The sequence below is a fragment of the Magallana gigas genome, chromosome 2 (assembly GCF_963853765.1).
Source record: "Magallana gigas chromosome 2, xbMagGiga1.1, whole genome shotgun sequence".
Classification (NCBI taxonomy): domain Eukaryota; kingdom Metazoa; phylum Mollusca; class Bivalvia; order Ostreida; family Ostreidae; genus Magallana; species Magallana gigas.
The window spans coordinates 55,545,144-55,554,360 of NC_088854.1; the positions used below are offsets into that span (position 1 = coordinate 55,545,144).

At 33.0% G+C, this 9,217-nt stretch overlaps 1 long non-coding RNA gene across 1 annotated transcript; it reads left to right on the forward strand.

The window, feature by feature from the left end:
• Positions 1-219: 219 nt before the first annotated feature.
• On the forward strand, positions 220-4,501 carry LOC136273156 (uncharacterized). Its single transcript, XR_010711369.1, has 3 exons — positions 220-1,360; positions 2,609-3,013; positions 3,951-4,501. It is a non-coding gene; the product is annotated as an uncharacterized lncRNA (long non-coding RNA).
• Positions 4,502-9,217: the final 4,716 nt, after the last annotated feature.

Below are 9,217 nucleotides of genomic sequence, written 5' to 3' on the forward strand. Positions count from 1 at the left end.
TCCAAACTTTCTTAGATTATAATCAAAAAATAAAATAGATACAAGGGTCATTTTAATATTTTGCATGTGTAAACCGGAAGTATATAAACCGGAAGTCCAAAAAGGGACATACGAGAGAACTAAGAGATTGCTACAATAATTAAACATTATATTTTTTTCTTCCGTTTTAAAAAAAAAAATCGCCGACGAAACTTTGTCGAGAAGAATAATTATGATAACACATAACGAAATCAATAGATCTTTTCGACCGAAAGTCGGAAAGCCCTAAATAGGACCTGAATGACTCAGCTAGCTGACCTAAAACGACAGAAAAACACTTGAAGTTAGGATCAAATTTCCTGCTTTTTCAGTGAAGCGTTGTAAAAATATAGTGTTACATATCACGATGAGTGTAGACCGGTATAATTTCAACAACAATGGCTAGTCTCATCTATTTTGTTTACAAATAAGCAATGTTATGATGGCATAGATGTCGACTTGTCAGATCTTGATGTCGACTTGTCAGATAATTATGTTCACTTGTCAGTTCTTTAAATCGGCTTGTCACTTATTCATGTGTTTAAGAATTCAACACGTTAACCTTTTTACGCCCAATTTGTGCCATCCATTTGAAATAATATTTTCTGACAAGTCGACATAAGGATCTGACAAGTTGACACAATCATCTTTTAAGTCGATATAATTATTTGACAAGTCGACATAATTATCTGACAAGTCGACATATTTATTTGACAGGACGACATAACATCTGACAAGACAACATCAGATCTTTATGTCGACTTGACAGATAATTATGTAAACTTGTCAGATCTTTATGTCGACTTGTCAGATGATTATGTAAACTTGTCAGATATCTATGTTGACTTATATGATATTATGATGACAAGGAAATGGCAGTTAGTGGCACTAACACGCTTTGACAACAAAATATTGAGTTTCTAGTCACTATGGTTATTTTCTGACAAGTCAACATAAAGATCTGACAAGTTGACATTAATATCTGACAAGAAGTCGACATTATCATTTGAGAAGTTAACATAATTATCTGACAAGTGGTGGCAGATCTATGCCACCATACAATGTAGACAAAATGTGACGACTTTTTAAAATACTGAAATAGGACTCAATAAACACCCACTTAACTTGATTGGCATCACCTGGTCACGTGACAATGGCAGAAGTGAATTTAGGACGCGTTCTACTACCAATAAGGAAGTAAAACAAGGTGGCAATCATTGTTTGAATGTAGCCTTGTTTTACAAGAATTATTTCGTGTCAAAAACTTCTTATGACTAAAAAGGCATGGAATTTTTTCCACGTTATTTATTTATTTTATTTTCATCAACGATATGTTTTGAAGGTAAGACTTTTTACTAGATTATGACTCCACTATTCAGGTCAAACTACGGTTATTGTCATAGATGAGACTTATCATCCAATCCTTCTATATATTAACACACACTTGAAGTGCCTTTGCAAATAATGAGATTTCATGCACTTAATCTTTTCAGCAGAGTTTTCTCTAATGACATACTCAGTATTCCACTTCCACCAAAGTATCAATGTCCTAAGTGTTAACAGTGATACATTCCAAAGATATTAGTTTCCACATTCTCACTTTTATATGGTGTATTTGCCAAAATATGAGAAGCAAACAGAATGACCAATTCTAGATTTTATTTTAGAGATCTACAGTTATGTATATATCATCTATGATTAATTCATGAAAGAATATAAGAGTCTTACACGCGGTTTTGCAGTAGACTCTACTACGTGACGTTGCATGGTGACCTATGATATGTTTTGCTAAATTGTCCTGCACATAATGTCATGCATCTCTTGTACATTTGCCGACTTCAGCATATATTTCGAACATAATTGATTATTACTTGTAAAGAATGGTTCATTATTCCAATATATCTACAGCTAACTAACCTCATAAATAATGTTACTGGTAAGTTAACATTGTTATATTTGTAATTAACAATACTAATTCTGTATTCCATGAACTGAATCAACGTTAACCCTACCAGGGTTTATATTTCGGGGAGACAATATGTCTGCCTTAGACACAATTAAGTTGATTTTAAATGTTTAGAATTACAAACCAAAAACCGAAGAGGCGGTTTTGTCATTTCACGAACGTAAAATTTATTACTCCGAGTAAGAGTTTTGTGGATTGTTAATATGATAATGGATATGAGAAAAAGTTTGAGACTTTTAGATAATTTCATTACATGTTGAATTGGTAATGGATAAAAGTAGCGTTTTATCAGTGCAAAAAGGTCAAAATATCAAGTAAGTGAAGAAATTGTAATAATTTTCTTTAGGATAATTTTAACTTTTTATTTTAAATAGTATTTGGTGCCATGGTTCATTCCGATAATAAAATATAGAGGGAAAAGCGATTTATGTGCAATCTGCTCTTTCAGTGCAAAAAGATCATATTAAATACACCGTAGCCCCAAATAAAGCATATAGTCTCCAAAATTTGTTTTGAATTTTGGTTAAACTATGTGTGTAGATTTTTGAAAAATACTTTAGAAAAAAACTTTATGACTTTTGATCACAGGATTCAACGTCCTTAAGTTTTACTGGTTTGATTTAGGAGGAGATTGCGGAACAGTTCAAACTCCAGCATCTGTCACAGCAACAATAGGATCATCTGTGGACTTAACCTGTACATATACTTTAGACCCGGCTGATTCAGTGTACAGTGGGTTTATTGTCTGGCAAGCCAAGAAATCGGGGTTAGTAGATTACGAAAATATTGCCACATTTTCTCCTTCTGGAGAAGGGAACAACTCTTTCACAACCACAGAGTCCGCAATGAATCTAAAAGATCGAGCATAGCTACTGGATGTAACCTCCTCTGGTTCAAACACTCGGGTTATGCTGAGAGTAAAGGAAGTGCAGTATTTGGATGAGAAAGAATACCGATGTTCTGTTACATTTACCAGTACAAATACTGGTCCCCAGACAAAAACTGCGGTTACCTCTCTTACAGTTCAAGGTAAGAATCACACGATACTGAAGCGAGTAGCCTATTTCTGTATATGTGTTAGAGTTTCGTCTTTTACTTGATTGATTTTGATTGTTTATTTGAATTTCTCAATGTTGACCAATTATTATCAATATATAAAATAAAGATCGTTCTCCGTTTGTTAATAAAGGTACTTTTTGCTGTAGACTTTATTGCGGGTATGGGGACACCCCTGTCTGCGTATCGTAGAGTCCCTATATACATGTAGGTGCAGGCGCGGTGATCAAGTCTGCACTTGTAAAGCCATTCAAGTTTCTTTTTATATGTTTAACGTCCATCCAAAAATCAACGCCTATTTCTCACAAAAAAAAACCCGCATTCACAGAAAAAACACATTATTTTGTACATAAAAGAAATTTTATTATTGTTAGTTAGTTATTTCCTTTAAACATTAAGAAAATTAAACACATAAAAATCCCAATCATTGGCAGATATGGTAAAACAAAGTAAATTTAAATTCCTAGTTCATGTATTTTAAAAAATGAAGAGTACATATATAAGCGTTTAAAAAAAATCATGCAATCAGAACCAATCCTTCTGCGGACGATAAACATAGAAGAAAAAACTTTGTATGGCCTAATTATCAGCATTAATCAGGGATACTCTATTCTATCCTGGGTACAGGCCCGCGGGGAAACACAGACAGTGACCCCGTAGCACATTGCGGTATTTCAAATTGTATGCAGCATACGCTATAATTCAAAGTTCAAATAAAGAAATTGTAGATCAAACAAACTGAGTTAAAATTAGAAAGTGTACAATGTACATTCAGAGTGTTGTTTTATTTAGACAAAGTTAATATAACTCACTCGGGATACTTAACTTTCATCTTATTGCAATTTATCCCTGTCATTTTGTTATCTCTTCCAACACTTAATTCAATTCCTACGTGAAAACATTATTTCAGCAAAAAACGCAGGCTCTTCATCTAATCTGTGCCACCACCAACTTTGTTTCGCAGTTTTGCTGATATCAACTTTCGATGCTTTAGTACTCTGAGATGAGCTTCACATCTACCTGCGTATACCTTAAACTTCAAGTGACAATCTCAAATCAGTGGATGCGAGAAAAAGGCAGTGATGGGCTTTAGAAAACTTCCATCATAATTACAGTATATGAATATGATTTGTGTCAGTATTGTAAAACAAAGTGTTTGAAATGTATTCTATTTGTTGTTGATATCAATTTCCTTGATTTTTTATGAAGGTGAAAAATTTAAATGCAAAAACAATAAAATATGCAGTATGAACTAACAATTTATTATATTTAGCAAACGTTTTAAATCATGTGAAAAAATTAACCCAACACTCAATTTTTTGCTCAGATGCAAAAAAATGCTTGTGAAAAGAATGGGGCAAAATATGTCATCTGTTTAGACTTCTTAACATACTATATAAAATGTAAGCATTTGTACTAATTGATTTGTGTGGAACAGAAAAAAAGAGGTGGATAAATTCAGTATACAGCTTTGTTGTCTATTGTAAGTTAAAAATGTGTACAATAGCTGCTATTTAATGAAATTGACTAACTTTAAGCAAGGAATAGTCTCATCAGTTGTTTAAATATTGTCTCAAAAGTTAATGCCTTCTTTTAGCTAAAATATCATCGATATTTTCTATTTGCTGTAAATTCAAAATGCCAATAAGTTTATTTATTTGTTTATTGCCTTCAGTCAATGTCTACCTTTAGTTTAAATACATCCAAAACACGTCTCTATACTCTGTCCCGAGTTTTTGCTTCCACCACTTCTTTTTGCTTGATATTTCAATAATAGTAAATACCTTTGTGCTCAAACTACGTTCATCTACTAATATGAAAAATGTCCAGATTATCTGTTTTGAAACGCCCCCTCTACCGCTTCAGGATTCAATACACATCACAAAATTGAAAGTCTACGGAGATTTTGCATTGCATCAGCCATTATTAAGCCCGGATGATAAGAATAAAAAACTGCACGGTGTATTCCGAGTGTATTCCGAATGGAGAAAAGATGTAAACATTTCCCATTATAAATCTCCGTAAGAAAATTGTTTTCGTTCCTGTGAAATTTTATGAGTGAAAAGGGATTATTGTTCAATGAAGATATCTTGGGTATATTCCCTTTCATCGATTTCAATTGTATTTCTTTCACAGGTATTTGTATTTTTATTAAAAATCATCAAAAATTGATGGAAGCAATAAGTTGGGACAGACTATAGTACAAGAAATATTCTTTTTAAAGAAAATGAACAATTAAGAATGAGTTAAAAATATATTCTATTCTTATTTATATTTATTTTATTTAAGCATTAATGTGTAATTATTTAAGCATAACAATAAACAAAAAGCATTGTCCATGAGAAAATTAGAGAAACACTTTTCTGTTAACCCTCCATCACAACGCCTGTTGCTGTTTTTTTAACTAACAGATACAGTTGGTGATTCAAAAATAACTAAAAATCCAGACATCTCAAATTCTCAGTATTCTGTTGGTTCTTCTGTGAACCTGACATGTGTTGCTCGAGGTAATCCGAGTCCTTCCACCAATAACGACATCAACAAATACAAATAGACATTCCAGACCATTTCAGGTCACAATGTGACAGAGTTGTCGTCAAATGATGGAGTCCTCAGTCTGAACAATCTACAAGAGACGGACACTGGGACATACACATGTACAGCCTTCTATGGGTTCAATGGAAAAAAAAACGTTCAATATTTCAATAACTGATGAGCTTTACATAGGTAAAAAAACATATGTAAAATAGTATCTGAAGTCAAAACCTGAAGTTTATACTAGGTAATGAAATATGTGAGCAAATGACCATATCATAACTTAATTACACGGGATACATAGGTATCCAAAACTGTGTATCTGTCCTTCCTTACAAGCTAAAACGAAACAACTAAATAAGTAAATAATATTCAATATAAAAAAAACATTTCTTTTCATATATCACTTACATTTCTAGATTTCTGTCGACACTTTTCTATTCCATTCTTTTGATAAAACATTGAAAGGTTTACTTTGATACACATATGATTTTGTTTTTCAGCCAATCCAACCAATCATGCAGGTCTTGCCTATCTATGGATCCCACAACTCTGTATTACCGTTTTGCTGATGTCAACGTTCTGTGTTTTGGTACTTTAGTTCAATATGTTAGTACGTAAACTGATACCTCAGACAGAGTTCAACAAGTGTCAGGCTTGACATCTATCTATATTTACATTCAGTGTATATTTCCCTTTATGTTTGCATTGGAAATCTGCGACATTCAGTTTTCTATGAATACACTTTGCTAATTCATGCGCAATTAGCACAGATACAGACGTCTCCACTTGTTTTAAGTATATCTATTTTTGTACGATTAAACGAAACTTTCAATCTAACATAACCAATTTGATATGTAATTTTGAAAAAAGAATAATTAATATATATCTACTCCTTTATTATAGTCTGTCCCAAATTATTGCTTCCATCATTTTTTGATGATTTTTAATAAAAATACACATACATGTGAAAGAAATACAATTGAAATCGATGAAAGGGTATATCCAAGATATCTTCATTGAACAATTATCCCTTTTCACTCATAAAATTTCACAGGAACGAAAACAATTTTTTACTGAGATTAATAATGGGATATGTTTACATCTTTTCTCCATTCGGAAGTACTCGGGATACCTTGCGCAATTTTTTTACTTTATCATCCGGGCTTATTAATGGCTGATGCAATGCAAAATCTCCGTAGACTTTCAATTTTGGGATATTTGATACCTGAAGCGGTAGAGGGGGCGTTTCAAAACAGATAATCTGGACTTTTTTCATATAGTGGATGAACGAAGTTTGAGCACAAAGGTATTTGCTATTATTGAAATATCAAGCAAAAAGTGGTGGAAGCAAAAACTCGAGACAGAGTATAAAAGGATTTTTCTCCACAAAGTTTCTTGCACTATATTTTTTGTCGCGGATGCTAACTAAATAACATGTTAATATGGCTGTTCCATGTTTGTTTCATATATCTGAAAAATAGCGCAGATAATGGCTTTATAGCAGCGATGTACAATATTTCATACAAATAGACATCAGTATAAAAATATAAATATAATCACTGAATGCTTATTTTTGGATGTTTGATAAAAAAGAGAAAATTTAATTTAATATTTTTTGAAATCATAAAATACACATATACCGGATTTTATCAAAAGTTTAAGGTTATTACCTACTGCTACCCGTGTTGTGTTTTATTTTTTTATAAGAACCAGTTGAACAAGACCTTGGACTTTTAGTAGGATGTAAAGATCTATTTCTTAAGTCAAAACAAGTTAAAATGACGCTGATTTCAAGCGAAATATAAATCGGTTGCGTAGTCTTCGCTCAAAAGCCAGACAAATCCTGTTGATTTCAAAGAGCCATGGCTGTGTGGCCTGCAATGAAATAGACAGTTCTACGTCACATTGCCGTTTGACTTAACTACCCAAAGTCCAAGCTCTTGTTGAAATAATTCTTATAACACCGCTTGTGTTAACCAGCGGGTGTGTGTGTGGTGGGGGGGGGGGGGGGGGGGTCTTGCGCCCATTAATAACGCCTATTTATCGGGGGTCCATGCTACATTTTTTTTCTCTGCATGGCGTAGGTTTATCATCTGTCTTCATAAATTTACACACTGCAGCAAATTATAATTATGGGTAATATTTACAACTATTTATTATTTCTATTACAGTAATATATAACCATTTGTATTCTAACCTAGACGAATTATACACAATAAACAAATTATACCACGTAGGCATTAAAACGTACTATTAATCAAATATATGGTCTGTGCTCAAAGTCCAATCAGAGCCCAAATTAATGTTAGGTCATTTGACCCCTATGCAATATCCTGAATTTGGCTTTCATTGAAAATGTGTTTGGTGCACATACATGTATATAGTTTTTACTGAGTTGAGAACTGTATCTGGATAAAGAATGACTCCGCAAAGGACAAAAATGTTTTATAAGTCAGTGGACATAAATATTTGAAAATGATAACTATTATTAATTAATATTAATGAATACAGTATAGATAAATATTACGAATCATATGTGTTCATTTTCTTTTCCTTTTTTAAATTAAAGATAAGTCTTTTAGGCCACCCTCCTCTTTTTCTTTTACAGTGCTCAACGAGCTATAGTGTATGCCGTGTGCGATAAAGAACGAGGCTTTCCGTACTGCGTCTGGTGTTACTGTTCTGAACGCTAACCCCAATAGTATATGGTATACATGTATTATTATACTTTCACGTTAAATACTGAAATCTACTTGGTTTAGACGCAGTTGGTAATCCGTAATCCGTTCTATTACCTTGAGCGTTAGCAACATACTTGGCAAAGGGTAACACAACAAATTGTTACATGCGCGTAAATTTTGCGCGTACGATTCGCCGTAGAATTCACTTCATTTTTATATAAGAGCAATACAATTTTCTTTAAAAATAAGACATTCAGTATAATACAAAAATATTGCTTTTTGGGATTTGGGAGGGTAACTGTTGAAATTGACACCCCCGAGAAAACCATTGTCAACTGACGCTTCGCTTCGCGTCGGTTGACAATGGTTTTCTCGGGGGTGTCAATTTCAACAGTTACCCTCCCAAACAGGCACTATTTAAATAATGGTAATACCACAAACAACATTAAGAGCTGTAACCCCGTTATTTTTTGTCGGTTCAGATCTGTAACCTTGTTCGTATCAGGTGGAAATTTTGTCCGCGTGATTGATAGGTTTTAGTTTTATTTCTAAAATTTATTTGAAATTCGTCTGCGTGGTAATAATGTTATCGTGTTGCAAACACAATGTCGCTGATAAAATCATGCAACGCCATTTCAATGAACTACATAGTAAAATGCATATCTAACTAGTCGAAACCCGCATTTCAAAACTAAAACTTTGCTCCAAACTTATGAACGATATAGACGAACTTAATTTTACTCAACACAATAACAGAAGAGATAATTTTGAATTAATTCATAAAAAAAATAATCTCGGCCAATTTTTCGCAAAACAACTTTAAAAATTTAAAACATTTCACAAAATCCTATATTTTCATCACGACATTAGCCCGACGTCTTCAATTCTTACGTCCGAAAACCAAAAATGAAAATGCGCTGTTTGACAAGACTAGCTGATTAACACATATTAGAACATG